Raw genomic sequence first — 18,331 nt, forward strand, 5'->3', positions numbered from 1 at the left:
TAATAATATTATTTGATGTGAAATAATAATAACTATTACCTATTATTAATCGGGTTTTATTTAAGAGATAAATGCGTTGTTTCTCATTTGTTTTATTGAAGTCGATAATATTTCAAAACGTTTCTCTTATTCAATAGTAAATAAATATTTAATAAACACGGTTTTATCTTAAATCATGAACGTGATTTTCCGCATTATCGACCAATAATAATAATTACGAACATTAAAGTTATAATCATAAACCATTAGTATTACTACTTCAAGTGATAATTTTATTTATGATTAAACAATTTATTAAATTGCATGACAATGTACAAGAGTACATTTTCAGAGTATTTTGAAACATCATTTAATTTGAAATCATACTTAAGTAATATACATATTATATTTCATGCATAATATGTTAAACCTAACCAAATCTATCACTCTACTTGCATTGTTACTGTAATTTTTTTCCATGGTATGTATATTATCAAATTATACAGTTTGAGTATTAGTTTGTATTTTTGTAACTTGCAGATGTATACCTATTTAATTATAAATTTTACATTTCACTGATTAAAATATTTATAAAATTCTAAATTATCAGTATAATATACCTAGGTTACTTAGGCTAGGTAACTACTTATACTTAATATCTATTACTATTGTGTTGTAAGCATGTCTCAATAACTACGATCAATGTGATTATGACGTGTACCTACCTATAAGGAAAGAATAAAATAACATGCTCAAATCATCATAATAAAATTAGAAAACAGTTTTTTTTTATATATATATATAATGAATATCAGTAGTTGTACTACACGAGAAACATGAAACTAAAAATATTGTTGAATTCAGACAGTATAATAATATATGTTATATAAACGCTAACTAGGTATACCGAGCGAAAACATCGGAGCACCAAAAGTCAAATACGTTTTGTATCAAAAACGATTATTTATTTTTGTTTTTCTCCCTTCAAAATTACACAGCTACTTTCGAATTTCTGTTGTAATTGTATTGTATAACAGTATATATATTTTATATACAGTCGTGTTTTGGTTTTTTTCCCCTCCACGTGTCTTCCAAACGAGAGATTTTTGGCGATAATGAAATCGAGACTTTTAACTTTCATAATAAAATGGCGTCGATTATATGCCGTGATAGGGAAAACTTTCGGTTTTCTACTAAACGAGCAGCAGTTCCAAGTGTCGTGGGGGGGAGGGGGGTGAACGGAAGAAACAAATGTTACTAAATACTTCCCTCTCTCTCGCTCACGCTCCTTTTCCCATTCTCTGCTAGTGCAGTACGCTTGCGTAGGCTCATTTATATTAATATATTATATACAAACACTGGATGCGCACTACGTACTGCACTACACTTTACTACACTACACTGCATTGCTTTACACTACACTGTCCGGGGGGAAGCGTCTGGAAACATTTCACCGACGATTAAGTTTGGCAATATACGGAGAGCGTACTCGATGGTGGCGATGGTTTTGATACACGCGGGGCAACAGATGTCTCACCGCATTCTGTTTGATCGCGTCTCGCGTGCAGCCGCGAAAACTTCTTAATGAAATTTTCATAATAAACGGGGTCCCCTAGTGTTTTTTACTGGTAAGGGGGGGAGTGTGAGGGGAGGGCGGAAAAGGCCTTTGGAACAACGAAAACTTAAAAAATAATATATTATATTATGCATATACATGAAATGAAATACGCACGCCTTCACCGCACCGTTTGCCATCACAAATATACATAAATCCATATTAATATTACAAAATATTTTTGAAAATAATACATCGTAAAAAATCTAGTTTCAGTTAATTAGTTTTAGGTGAATATTGAACGCAATCGATCGGGCTAAAGTTTCGTTTTTATTAGAACCCTTGGCAACATAATGGCCATTGGAATTCAGCTGTATAGTTTATAATGCTGAGGACTTAGTTGCACGCGGTGATATTATGCTATAACGAAAAATATCAAGGCATAGAGGTAATATCATTATTAGGTAACGTCCAGTAAGACATATAATCGCTGATTTACGAAATTTTCTTTTAAATTAAAAGAACATTTTGAATGGAAAAATATTCATAATTTAATGTACGGTGAATGAATCCCAGTAGTTTTGTATAAAGTATACCAATAGGATTTAAAAATAAAAACATAATTCTGTTATAGTTTTTTTTTTTTTTTTTTTTTTTTTTTTCATATAAACCAGGAATAACAAAATTATTTGTTTAAAATAAATCAAAATGTCAGATACGATATAATTTTAAAAATATACAATGTATAAAATAAACGATAGAACATAATTTTATTTACCTACCTATAATCTATACACGAGAATTTAATATTATAATACACTAATATTAAATTTTTATAATTTTTTTTCATTTAAAATGATTTCAAATTTTTGGTTAAGAAAATTTCCTAATGGATACACGATATATAGAATTATATTTAAATATTAATAAATAATTTTTTCGAGTAGTTGGAAATAATTTTCTGAATAACTATTTAGTATTCGAATATTTATGCTCAATTCTATATTCTGCGTGATGGTATTTATTAAAAAATATATACGTTGGTTCGATTATTCTAAAGAATATGAAAGATAAATATTTTTCTTTATCATGATGTCTGCAACAAACCTGTCCACATCAGCTTACTGCATATAATTCGTTCAAATTTTATTTAGGTAAAAATAATAAACAAAATCCACAAAACATCTGGGGAATATCAAATATAAATTTCGGATCATTTTAAGATACTCTAAAATTAAAAATTATACAAACAATTTTAAAATTGTCTACTGTAACTTTACAACAAAATTAATTTTTCAATATTAACAGTTCAATATTTCACATTATTATTAAAATATTACTTTGGTGACGCGATTTGGTGCATATGCCTTCTTTGTATAATAATCTTTATATAATAATATGCTTTCATATGAAGTACCTAACTAATTCGAAATCGAATGAGTAGTTTCTTAGTTATTAACCCGAACTAAGATATCTTAATTCTTGGTTATTAAAATGTTTGTACTAAAGGTAATAATTCTTAAAAATGGTTTTATATTTTTATAAAATAGACGTAGGTAATATTGATAGCTACGATTTTCAAAACACTATAGCAACCATATTATCTCTTAAATACATTACTATCTTGGACATTTTTATTATTAGAATACAAAGATAAATAACTCAAAAACTACTCATATTAATTTTGATTCTGATTCGTCAAATTTTTCAAAGAAATCATACTGAGGTGTTTCTCATTATTTGAAAAACAGAATTTATCACATGCCGTACAAAAAATCCTAAGAATTTTAAAATCTGGTTTTTATACATAATTAAAAATCCCAAGAATCAGATTTTGATAAATTGCATTATTGAAGAAAAATGGGTGTGAGAATGCTCGGATAATATAATATATTTATATAACTTATTTTTATAATATATTAGGTATATTATATAATAATATAATCCACGCTATAATATCGTAAAGCTGCAGTATTGTGGCTGTTTCGTGTTCGTTGTGATGAAGTGTCATGGACGTGTAGAGCGTCATCTGATCGTCTCTAATAGTACTAACACGTCATCACGTCCGTTCGGTTCGTGGAAGATTGAAAAATACATCATTAGCTGCTGTGTGTTTTGCGTGTCCAGCGGCGGTCGTATAATTAAATTTCGAATCAGCGGCGTCTGACGAACGACATAGAGAATCTTAAAGCCTCAGAGCGGCCCCTCGTATTATTTGTTTTAAGAAGAAAATCAATTGCGACGCCGAAATCGGTGGCCGCTGCAGCGGAGTTGGCCTAGCGCGTGTGCCGCGGGACGGACGCGCGCATTTCCGCTCGTGCGGCGCCAGTCCCGACACACGACTCCGGAGCGCTTTTATATTCGTGTAAACACAAGTTTTCGCTTAGTCGTTTCCGAACATTTTCAGTCTTGGTCCTATACACACATCATAAGACTCTATATGTTATGTTTCCGGAATAGTTGCGTGCATACTTTCCGCGTTATTTGACGAACCTTCGAAACCCGACGGTTTCCGAACCCTTCCGTGTCAGTAAATAAACGTCGTAATACAACGTCTCTCCAGATTATACTCTGCCTGATCACACGCACACACACACACACACACACACACACACACACAAGATAGTTACAGTATGTACTTTTCCTTATTTCGAGTTTTATTTAACTAGGTACCTGAACACATAATATTATATATTTATGAATGTAATATAATATTATGTCTATAACACCAGTCGCTCAACTATGGATGGTGAACGGTCCACGCATACATTTAAGTATATTTGTTTTTTTGGAAGTTCCTAGAAAATGTTGACGATTCCTAGTAGAGGAAGGAAATGGTATCATTGCCTAATACATGTTATCATTTCCTAACGATTTCAGGCAAAGATGCCATATATTTTTTTTAGATATTTTTTCTATAATCTGCCTAATTTAAATATTACTTTTATCAAACATAATTATCAATTAGCTTACTATTACCCCAATAAATAATTGACGATCAATAATCAATAAAAAATTAAGTATTTGCAAAAGTTTTTTTTATCAGTTTAATTTGTGTAATTTAAGTTTTTTTTTACATTTTTAATAAACATATTTTGTAATACCCATGCGGTGCCCATGAAATTTTCCAATCAACCATTGTATCAACATCAGTCATTTACCTACCTGATATTTTTAGAACTCAGACAATGGGCGTATATCGATTGCGCCGAAATGACCTTTTTACCTGTGAAAAATCTATTGATTCCGCCGGCTATCGACTCCGCCGAAGTTTTCTTTTTATTGATTCCGCCGGTTAATATTTGTAAATTATTTATTTTAATGAAAACAAAATATAAAAGGCTTAAATTAATATACAATTAATTTTCAATTCACTAGTAAAAACACTCGTAGTCTTAGAACATTACCTAAATATATAACTTGAATTTTGAATTCTCCAACTATACTAAACGTCTTAATCTCCCCTAACATATTCTATAATAATATACGTATAGCTATCGCATATTATCGTGTCGGTTTTATCTTAATCAATATAATCTATAAAATTGTATCGAAAAGAGACATATTTTATTACACGTAGGTACATCGGTATTATTAGAAATAAAAGTAAATATTGTACAATATGTTTTGTGTCCAAATGATCAACATTTAGTGACAGTTGTAGTCTTGTTCGCGTGTTGCATTATACATATACCAGATACCTCGACACCTCGTGTTAAAAATGAATTTTGAAATCGTTATTAGTGAAAGAAAAAATCAATTAATATCATATAAAAGTTTTAAATTTTATAACAAAGCGTACTATTACCTATTTATTTTATTTGTACTAAATTATATTATTTTTGCATTTTTGGCGTTTTTAAAATAAATTGTAGAACATTTGATTATTATTTACTATTACCTATTTATTTTATTTGTACTAAATTATATTATTTTTGCTTTTTTGGCGTTAACTAAATAAATTTTATATCATTATTTTACTATTTTAATACATTTTACTTACAAAAATGTTTGAATTATTTTTTGAAATATTTATATTTAAACTTTAAAAAAATTGATTTAAAAATACATAGTCGGTGGAATCGATAGCCGGCGGAATCAATAAATAAAAAAGTTCGGCGGAATCGATAGCCGGCGGAATCAATAAATAAAAAAGCTCGGCGGAGTCGATAGCCGGCGGAATTGATATTAAAACGGCGGAATCGATAAAACCCCCAGACAATATTGACATTAGTTGCAGTATAATGGTTTTTAACCAAATTTAACCGTTACGATTTAGGACGATGACCTGCAACATCATAATCGCCAATGATTTCGTCTAAGAAAGCGATATGTGATCACATTGACTGATAAAATACGTAAATGACGAAAATTCCTTAGCAATTATATAATTTCTTTCCACTTTTAGGAGTTGTCATCATGTTTCCTAGAAATTGTCAACATTTCCGCTAACATATTATACATGTATAATTTCTATTTAGCGATTTGTAACATTAGATTTTTTAGGTAAAAAAAAAATATTTAACTAATTAATTTTTTCTTCCAATATTCACATTTTCTATATAAATAGAAGTTGCTTGCAATTTAATGATTTCTAATAATTAAAAGATTTGGATGTATCTACTTCGTTTTCGCCAAAATTGAAAAAGTTAGTCCCTTGTTTCGACCAATTCATTTTTTTTTCTAAAATACTAGTTTGATATTTGAAAACCACTAGTCATAATATTCACGTCTTATGATGTTATTGTTTCCTGTTATTTAAAAAAATTATGTTTTTAAAAATATTACTTTTTCCACCTACAGTATGTCTAATTTGTGATAGCATACCCTAATGTAATAGCTTATAGAGAATAACAAATTATCATAAATCTGTTCATCCGAAATTTAACCAACAGCTTTAAAAATCAGATTCTATGTACCTATTATATAAGTACATTAAAAAAAAATTAATTTCAAGTGAACAAATTAGTTTATATAACATACACATAAACAGTTATAAATTAAATATCCAAAAATAAAAATCTTAATATTTTAAAAACAGTTTAATATACACGTTATGTGCAATAATAAATTAGTTAAAAAACTAAATTTATCACCTAGACCTATGGCTTTTATATATTTCTACATTTGATGGAAATATAATTTTTTGTTTTGGTGAAACGAATAACTCCACTCATATAAATCTAACTTCCTCCTTATACGTTGCATACACTAATAATCTTTCAGCATAATCTACCTCGTATGCATATATTTAACATCAATATAATATCAACAATTATAATTTAAAATAATTTTATTTCATTAATTACTGTGTTTTAAATACAGTGGATACCATTTAATGTAGACACGTTTGGATCAGATTTCTAATAATATTTAGATAGGTACTCGTATTAACCGGTGGTGCCCACATTAGGCAGAATCAACTGTTTATTGAAAAAACTTTTTGTATTTCTGAACCATTCATATAAATAACTATTAAATAATTTAGATTATTATGAATTATTTTTTAAATTTAGTTTTAATAATTATAATTATACTATTGTATATGTATAAATATGTAAACCTATCTAAATTGATATACATATATATATATATATATATATATATATATATATATATATATATATATATATATATATATATATGTATTATATAAAGAACAATAAAATATATAGTGTTTTGAATATTATAAAATAAATAACGCTTCCAGCTAAATATAGGTATCATTAGTAATTGATAGTAAAATAAATATCATATCACACCAGCGTTAAAGATAATCGATATTTAATGTAATTTTAATTATTCCACAATATCTATGACGCTTTACAATGTTAGATGCATTTTGCTGCATCGTCAGTTTTTATAATGGAGCAGGTGGTTTGTCAGCTAGACGTTGTTCATTTACCTACTCTATATTATATTATGCTCTATTTGTAAACTGCAGTCAAGGACTTAAATGGTGGTCGAGAAAAAATGGAATAAATGGCGCTAATGAGGCTTGAGGGTTTTTCGAACGCCTCGTAGTTTTATGACTGACACTGTGTCAGTTTGAAATAAATTAATTCACTCGACATAATAACGTGATATTATGAACAGTTTTGCTCGTTATTATTGTAACACACTTAACCCGCCTATGTATAGTGAAAAATAGATAAACTTATAAATTATAATGGTGCGGTAAGTAGAAGGGAGTGAAAATGTGTTTAACATGTTTAACAAAATTAATCTATCTTGATTGTAATAATCAATTACAGTCACAACCTAAATTTTATTATATTACCACCATCATTATCTATGATTCTTTACCTATGTGTTTTTTTATTTTTTTTTTTTTTTAATCCGTATTATTTCTCAAATATTAGCCTTAAATAATCACTGGCCAAAAAATGAGAAAAGATGATTGGCAGAAATCTCAAAATATTTAATCAACCATAATGTTACACTGATATGTGGTGAAATGAAAAAGGGTCCGAGAATGCCTTCTAAACGGTAAAAATACTCGTAAAAATAGTAATAATAATATAATACACATGAAATAGTGCAGGGATCGGAAACAAAAGGTCGTTGTGTGGTGAGAACAGAGAACTCGAATCGGGTGTTTGTGCTTCTTTTTGACCTGATAGAATGTATATCATTATATATATATATATATATATATATATATATATATATATATATATACAATAAAGTGGACGAAATTGTGTAAAGTTGATAGATTTAAATCGACGGCAAAGGAAAAAAATATTGTAATTATTATTAAAAAAAAATAAATAAATATAACATCGCGCTCTATTGCAATATGATTGATAATTAGTGAATGGATATTTAAAATAGAATACTCTTATTGGTTATTCAACTATTGTCACATTAATAATGGATGGTGTTATAATGATAATTATTATTTTAAAAATAATAGACATTTTCCCATGGATTTAAGCTTATGTCATGTTAAGGGAAAATAGCTTAAATATTTATTTTAATTAAACGCCTGTTTAATAAACTAGGTATTCAATTAAATCTTTCCTACATATTATCAAAAATAGAGTTCATCATGTTTTAAGTATAATGGTTGTATGCATTCAAAATAAGTGGAATATTCGCTATACGATTAAATTATAGTTAACTGATTACAAAATAAATAATAGTATAAGTTTAGTAATAGATGATAGTTTAGACAGTTGAATATTTTTTTTTCGGAGAAATATACTTGTATTTGGAATATTTATTGTGATTTTATTTATTTTTAGAATAAGGATCAAAATTAAATTTTTCCTAATGGAATAAAATTAATAATAATTAAAACCGTTTAGGATATAGGTAATAGGTATACATTATATATATATATATATATATATATATATCCCATAATAGATGTAATCTTAAAGATGGACAGAATATATTTTGATTCTATTACGATTATATTTGATTGATGTTTAAGGGAAATCATTTTTTTTTCCATTGTTACTACAGAATATATAAAATGGGGACGGCCAATCATATTAACAATATATAAGATAAAAATAATCCACATAACCAACTACTAAGGACTTGGGACATGCGCGATTTGTATAGTTATATTTTGCATTCGTGAATCAAGTATGTTATAGGTTTATACATTATTTTATTTTAGCTTTATTCAATTATTGTTATTGTTAAATCATTTTATAAAATATCATGTCATAAAAACATACTTAAAACATCATATCATGGTTTAAAAAAAAAAAAAATATCCGACAAAAATCATAATATTTATGCCCCACATATCGATGTCGAACATTAATTGTAAATTTGTGATTAATTACTTTTCGGGTACATGGGATCACTGAAGTAGTGCAGTGCTTTGTATTATGGTTTAAATATACAATATATGGATGAAAATTAAAAAAAATTGTGTTATATTATTACCTAAATTCTATAGATTTCTATGTGGAGTGAAAAAGTTACTATAGTTGTAATGTATATGTGGAGTAATTATAATTACGCGTAAGATAGATAGATATATAGATAGATAGATAGATAGATAGATAGATAGATAGATAGAGAGAGAGAGAGAGAGAGAGAGAGAGAGAGAGAGTACAATAATCAAAAATTGCATTAAGCGAATATATATATATATATATTATTGAAACTGAATTGAATTATGAGTATATTATTTGGAAATCAAACGCGTGTACTATTTCTAGAGTTCAGTAATCGTTACAAAATATATGATACACATCAATAACGCATGTTACTTATTATCAGTACCGAAATATTGAGATACTTATAAATTTGTTTAATTAATCAATAAATTGTAAACTTCGTTGTTATACATACTAGATATTGGTTTTTAAGGTACCTATTTTATTTCTGCACGGTAATAATATGATCCACATCAATCAAATGTCAAAGTTTAACTAATAAAAAAGTTAAACAACTTACCCATAAAGTTTAAGTGTGTATCGACTATATAATTGTCTCTGGCTGCATAAACTATAATCCACACGGTAATGACTTAAGTCATAAAACAACACTGCTATAACGTTCGAGTACAAAATATATACCTATGGCAATAAAAAATAGCGGTAGGTATATATAATGTGCATTTATCGTTGTCTGAAATTAAACATTTTTAATTGGAAATTGAGTCCTTTTAGATTTGGTTTGGAAATGGATATACATATACCTAACCTTTGGAACGATGATTTTACTTGGGATAAATACATACTTGTTTGATACCAATTTTACGAACAAGTGGAAACCAACATGGTAGGTATGACATTTCAAAATATGACCTTTTTGGATCTGGCTCTTGACAACGAATGACATTTATATTAAGTTTTCAACAATAACATGGTTTTAGTCATCATAGTATGCTGAAATATTGGATTTGATTGTTTAAAAAACATCATTATAGTAATATTTGAAATTAATATTGTTATTTGAACTTTACACGCAACGTCGGCCGGTATAATATGTAGATACTTATATAGAAGTATAAGTAGTGTATAGTCTACCTAATAGTCCCAAATCCACGCAAAATGTTATCAATAATGCCGTTACAGTTGTATATTTATTATTTATATTTAATACGTTGCGGTTTGTTATTAGTTTAGAAAAGTTCAGCTCATCCACTATCCGTATCGGATATGCGTATATTATTATGTTATTCATAAGGCTCTGATGAATGTACAGTGGAAAATCAAAACTGTGTGAGAAAATTCTTGATGATTGGTCGTCTTTTTACCCAAAATTACTTTTTAATAACATTGATCAATTATTAATGCCTACTTACTTGATATTATATTCGTATAAAAATAATATATCGAATTTTTACTTCAATATTTTATTTCTTTATCTTAAATTTATGAAAATTCTACATCCTGGAATCGTTTTGGCTTAAGTTCGTGGTATTTATTAACATTTAATTTTGAAAACTTCAATCAAGCATGCGCCTTTAATAATTATTGAGTAACAAAAATTTCCAGCTAAATAATTGTTAATGTGTACAATATACATATATGTAGTTTCGTTGATAAATTATTGTACCTATATCTATTATTTGTTTTATTAATTATTAAATAATTATTGTTGTTAAATTGTTCTATGTCTCAATAGGATATGCATTTTAAGGTATGGATAATGGTTGACTAGAAATTATTATATATAGACTATTAGAGCAAATGTCCAGAGGCATTACAAAATGAAAATATAATATTTAAGACAATGACAATTCAGCGATCAAAGTACTAGTGTGTGCTTCAATTCCGGAAAGTTTCCTTTTGATTTTATATTACTTATGTGTTTGTTGATTACGCGTGGTTTTTGTATGTAATATAATTTTGTCTTTTTATATGAGTAGTCACATTACATTAATATTTACTTTGAGTCTGATCATAGGTATAAGCGGAACCCAAACATCCATAAAGTTTTATAAACACAAATGTTTCGATAAGATAAAAAAGAACTAAATTCAATATGACTCGTAGTGTCTGTGGTATATTATTATTTTACTGTAAATAATGTGTTAGTACATTTTCATCGGACTTGGACTTATAAAAAGAAAATAATGACAACAAAAATATCTACAACAACGACGAAAAAACCACCGATCCGTGTGCTCACATTTTATATTAAAGTACCTAGTGAAACGAAGAGACGGACGTCAATTCGTATAAATAAATATAAGTTAACGTTCAATGTTATGATGCGTGGAAATGAAAATAAAGAGTGACAAACGGCGCAATTACGGTGTACGATAGCTGCATATCGTAATAATAGTATTTTGTTATACACAGGGTTTGTATAATCAAGGAATCATTCTTAAGTGGTACGAAAATCTCAAGTATTCAAAACTATGGTCTTCGAGTGTATTTAAAACTTTCAAAAATCAGAGTTTAATATAATATGCATTGTTTAAGTACACAAATAATGAGATCATACCTATAGCATCACCCTGTACATGAATTAAATTGCATGGTCCAGTGATAGTTATTAGGCACGAGCGCAAAAGTCAAAAACTCCGAGGGGACGCGGCCACTGCGGTGATGAAAACTGACTAATTATCGGTGTGACGTCTCAATCTCGTTCGTGCGTTTTCGCAATGAGCCTTGACTGGAGATTTAACGAGAGCGGAAGACGATTAAAATATAATAATAAAATATAATGTATTGCATCTTTTCTCACACACAAATAACTGTTGTAGTATGTGTATCACACACACCGCAGGCCGCACATGTTCTCGTGTTGGCCGCCAACACACAATAATACGCGTATAAATATAATATTATCGTGTCGGCAGCGTTTGTAGAAGACGGGATGATGATGATGATGATGATGATAATAATAATATTACTATGAGTTGTCGGCACTTTAGAGACGTTTACACCAACGCCACTGTGTGTGTGTGTGTGTATGTGTGTGAAATCACGTGTTCCGGACCCTTTGGCCAAGCTGCGACCGTAGGATAATAATAATAATAATAATAATAGAGCTGTCAACGAGCCACTTTATTATCAAAGTCAGCTGCTGTCGTTGTGCCGGTCGGTGGCTCTTTGATGTAAACGAAGAACGCGGTCTCCACGAGTACGAAAAAAAATTTCTGACACATAAAAAAATTTCCGTCGTATTGTCGTTGACGCAGCGACTGTACGACCGCAAAAACTTTTGCCGGCGTATACTATTAATATTACGGAATATAATATTATTTTCTTCTGTCGGTGGTGTAATTTTTTCTTAGCGGTTCTTGACGTGATACTCGTCTAAATCGCACTGACCGAAATAACGGGCGTGACTATAATACGTTGCGATAAAACTGATCATCCGACAACTTCGGTTGTTGATTATGTATTATGTACATCAGCTGAAGAAATAAACGCTAAAGAGAGATCAGGAATAAAAAAAAATCGTACCATAGCTATGAGTAGAGGTAGGATTTTTATGATTTTACATATTTGTTTCTTGTCTATGCAGTTAAGTGAGAGTGAGAAATCTTTACGATTCATGAAACACAGAATTCATAGGAAAAAATTTATTCTGCATAAAAAAGCATATTTTATGGGTTAGAGAATATTTAACACGTTAGAGAATATTTGGTAATATTTTTGTAATATCGGCATATAATGAATATATTTCACGTATATCAGCACTTTGATAGGTATAATGTTCACTAAATAATTCTGTTTATAAATAATTAATTTCTAGATTTTAATAAAAATTAATCTCCAGGTATTCCTTATCGATTGCGATAGCACGTAGATTAGATTATTTCGTTAGCTAAAATAAATTTAAACTGAATAGCCTATGAGTATAAAATTTGGTAAGTTGTTCCGTTTTATGATTTAGGGACACATTAAGAGCGGGTTTTACAAAATACATATTTTTAAGAAGTCCTTTGATATTCACGATGGAAATTAAAACCTTTTTGTGTTTATAAATGGTTGCCATTGGTTACTAGCCAATGCCAGAATACAAGCAAGCATCAAATCGTCACGTTTATTTGGTTTCGGTTAAAGTAACTTATCTTAGAACTAAATGTATGCTTGTAGCACTATCACAAAATAAACTCAAAAACTACACGATTGCATGGTTTTGAAAAAAATCTCAAAGATTGTTTACAGAGATTGAAGTTTAAAGATTAAGTTGTAACAACTTTAAAAAAATATAGCTTGAAATTATATCACTAAGCTAGGTACACAGACGCCGGTTTGTCCATAAACTGAGGTACACTCAGACACACATAACACATCACATCATACACTCTTACACTGAGATACACTCAGACTGATTTACATATTATACTATCTGTATAAATGATAAGATTTACCGCAAAAAACTACACATGGTCGAAGTTGAGTTATTCAGCAAGCATAATATCATATAATATTACAGTAATCGATTGACGTTTTTCTACATTTTAAAATATTATACAAATCATTTTTATTGTAAAAATTATATTTCTTTTTTAGATATATATTGTAATACAACACTAATGCTCATGTCCTACTAATTTTGGAGCAAATGATATTGCGTATTTTGTATGTCTTTAATGCCTATGTCATATTATTCTAACCAAGTACCACCTATACCTAAAACGTAGTTATGTCGCGCTCTGGTTTGTAGATATGAACTGCATGATCACCGTTATTTTCTCCAATTATGGATTCTTCCAAATTTTGATTTTTGAAGATTTTATATATAATACTTGAAAAATTATTTTTGCGAAATCGTGAATTTTTTTACTACCTACTAAAGGAGTATCCTGTGACCTGTGATTATACGAACTTCTGTTTTTCATATGAGAGCCCCCATCGAAATTTAAATGAGTAGTTTCTTAATTATTAAAATGTTTGTAGTAAGGATAATAGTCCATAAAATTGGTTTAACTAAAATATAAAATAGACGTAATATTGTAACAATCGTATTGACTATACATGGCCATTTTTACAAATTATTAATGTTAATAGACTTGGTATAAATGACAAAAAATTTCCAATCGCATATCTGTAAAGTCCCCATATCTTATAAAACTATTACCATTACCCTTAGAACACAAAGTTAAATATCTTAAAAATTCTCGTACGAATGTTAATTCTTATACCTTATTGTTTTTTAGAAAAATGGTCCACTGAATAATTTATAGTTGAAAAATGGTGCTCTCATTTATAAAAACAAAAGGTTTATATCTCCCAATGATACGCGCCAGAAATGAAAAAGCCCCAAAAGACGACGTCATAATTCGATAAAAATATGTATTTCAAAGCAGCCGTTTTAATCTGTCGGTGTGACGTCATTACTCCGTGGATTTCATAGGTAATCGGAAACCAATATCCTGAGAGAGAAAACTCTGCACATCAGCTCCTCATCTCACCGGCTGTCGTCACAAAAATAGAACAACGAAAACCAAAACCAACCGGAAGTATCGTACAACGTCATCGGTGCTCGTGTAATCCTATACACGACCTCTAATAATTATTACAACGAGCGACTACAACTACGGTGATGACGCAATAATAATAATATTAAAATATAATAATATAGTCGGGGGGCGATAACGACGGTGCACAGTAATGCGTCCCTTAATCACGGGACAGCGGTCGGCCAAGAAGGAAGAAAAACGTATACGAAAAACTACGAATTTACTCGGAAAGTATTTTATGATAAAAAGTTCGGCGGCTGATGCTGAGATTGTTGCCGCGGGGCTCTTTGATCTCCGTTTGGTGCGTAATGACGTAAAATCCTCGTACAAAATGGATGCTGCTGCTGAAACGCTAGTTGATTATTTTACCGTGGGACTTATTTTTTGTTGTTGAAAAATATCAAAGGCATTAGTTTTATAATATTTTAGTCAAGTTTGACCTTGTACATATGTATACACCTACAAATACACATGCATAGAATGTACATAATTATTTTGATAACCGACGACGACGCTGTTTGGAGGTAGTAATGTATTATTATTACATTATTATTTGGCTTGGCAAAGATTACGATTAATACCGCCGAACTCTCGACATTTTAAAACGAAAATCAAACACAAAAATCGACCATACGCTATTAAAATATACAAACGCGCGTATTCACAATAATGATATACAATAATGTCATTATTTATATTACAAATACGTATGTTGTACGTATGTTATATATACTTGTAGTATATATAACTGTGGTGTAAACGTCGTATTATGGGAAAACGTTTTCAATTTAAGTGGTTTCGCCAGGGAATTGATTCAAAATTAAACTGATTTGCATTGTATTAAATATCCGTAGAGCGAAACACATTTTATAATTATAATCGTGGCTCTCACAAAAACACATTCGATTCGATTATTTTTCACGCTTTTGGAATAATTTTTTATAACGAACACCACGATACTGTTGTTGCGCTGTAATATTATCCGATAGATTGGTTATGTATATAATATTATATAATGCATATATGAACGATAACACCCGAGTAATGTCAATAGTTTTAATTATTCACACTTTTGACTTGGATAGTGGATATGTAGGTATCTATTATACATAATACATATTATATTATATTAATATATAATCGCCAAATACCTAGTCTATTGACACAATTAAATAAATAAATTGAAAAAAAAATTAAAAAATCAAACCGCTGCTATTAAATTTACTAAATTTAAAAAAAAACTTCTAATAATATAAGCGGTATTCAAAAGTTTTTGGTATTTCAAGTACGTTTTACGAACCCCATAGCAAAATCTAAAATTATGCCATTAACTCAGGTAAGTACCACAGTTATTAGGCTTCTCCGTATCTTTTTTAGTGTAAAATGAGTTTATTTTTGTCTTGAACATAATATGTAGTTACGTAAAATGTGAATTTTATTGGGATAAAAATATAAGCGAACATTCTTTTATTTGGATTCATCTCGATCAAAGATATAATTAAAGACACTTCGTAAATTAATTTTTAATAATTCAGAGTGCAGTTTTAAGTGTTATATAATATAATATTATGATATTTCGTGAAATCGCTATATGGTATAATATATCTTTTAGAAATTGTTCGAGTTCAAAGAGAAATTACATATTATACCTAGAACACAGTTAGTAAATTTCTCATCCACTACTCCATAGTCTACTAATTATATATATTGCTATAACCATATGATATTTTCCAGCGTTTTTGTCTCCGTATACAGTCGATTAATTGTATCAAGCAATATATAATTAGGTTTTCAGTGTAAGATATTCAACAAGACGTCCAATATTATTATATTTTGTAATTGAGCAATGTGTTGATTTGAATTTAATTAGTAACTGAATATCATATGCACACATTTTTAAATACTTCAAAAGAATGTTGGTCTATACTTACTCGAAAGATGGTTGAATAAAACTAAATAAAGACCGGACGAATTAGGCGTGCCAGACTGACAAGCGCAACAAAAGCGGCGTTGTTGTTGAATTATTTGTAAAATAAGAAATAAACTTTTTTTTAAGTGTTTTACAGATAAAGTTCTGTTAAAATACATGTTTTATTCGAAGCCCATTGAACTGCCATCGAAAGCCATCGTGGTGCTTTATAACAACACCGTAGGTAGTTTTACTATAGGTACTATAAATGGCAGTCATAGATTATCATATTGTAATTATGAAAAAATCATTAATTATTAATTCTTAATTAGTATAAATATTATATTTCATGCACGTTATTTGTTACCTAATACTTCTTTATAATATTTATTCCTAAATTATTTTTTTTGTTCTCATCACTTATTTAATATAACTCTCAACCTCCACCACAAGCGTTGCTTATAGAAGGTAGATATTTATTGTAACAATAAAATAGGTTTTTCTATTTGTATTATATATCATATAATACCTAATATGTTATTTATATTACAATAAAATACACTGAAAAACTACCACAACTCGGATAAAGGGTTATATTAATGTATGTATTTATTTATCTATTATGTATGAGATACTTATAACTCATACAGTCATACACTACCCATACATACTCATTAACTGCTAATCCAAAATTCAATTATTTTTCATCGAAATATTCCAAAAATTATTCTACTTTGGTATAGGGATGTAAACAAGCAAAACATTTTTAAAAATGTAGCATTACAAAAAGTAAACATATAAACATATTTTTTTAAGACAATTTTTGTTTTTTGATGATTTACATAAATTACGTGAAATAATATTTTCAAAAACCTTGAAAGTTTTTGAAATAATTACTGTCGTAATATGTGAAATGAAGCATCAGCGGTTATTAAAACAAAATGCAGTTAGATTCTTAATAATACAATCCAAACCAATATATTTTTTTTTGATTGTTTCATTTTGTCGTCATATCATACAGAAAACATTAAATTATTTAAATTTATCAACTATGCGTAGTTTTTATGAAATTATGTGCTCATGATCAATTCATAAAAGATCCAAATTTGAATCATTCGCCACCGAAAAATGCAGATGGTTATTCATTCATAAATAGTTTTATTTAGTCACTATATTACCAAAGTATTTTTCATACTTGTTATACCTACACAGCGCATGTTGAAAATATATAGTCACAAGCAAACTGAACGAATTGTCATCAGAACGTGACTCCACCGCAAAAACTCAATTTTAGTTTTATTCCCCACTGTGAAAAACGTTCAGGTGCGTCCGACATAAATGCGTTGGGGATGAGACATCTGTATAGGTATATAATATATAAATATAAACTCTTTTTTTTGGTACCGATTTGTCACAACTATAACATTACTCCCGGAATCCACTGTCTAGAGAATTCCATAATAGTACGTCAAAATCGGAAAAATATATATAT

The sequence above is a fragment of the Diuraphis noxia genome, unplaced genomic scaffold (assembly GCF_037042655.1).
Source record: "Diuraphis noxia isolate RWA-SAM2 unplaced genomic scaffold, SU_Dnox_SAM2 contig0004, whole genome shotgun sequence".
NCBI lineage: Eukaryota > Metazoa > Arthropoda > Insecta > Hemiptera > Aphididae > Diuraphis > Diuraphis noxia.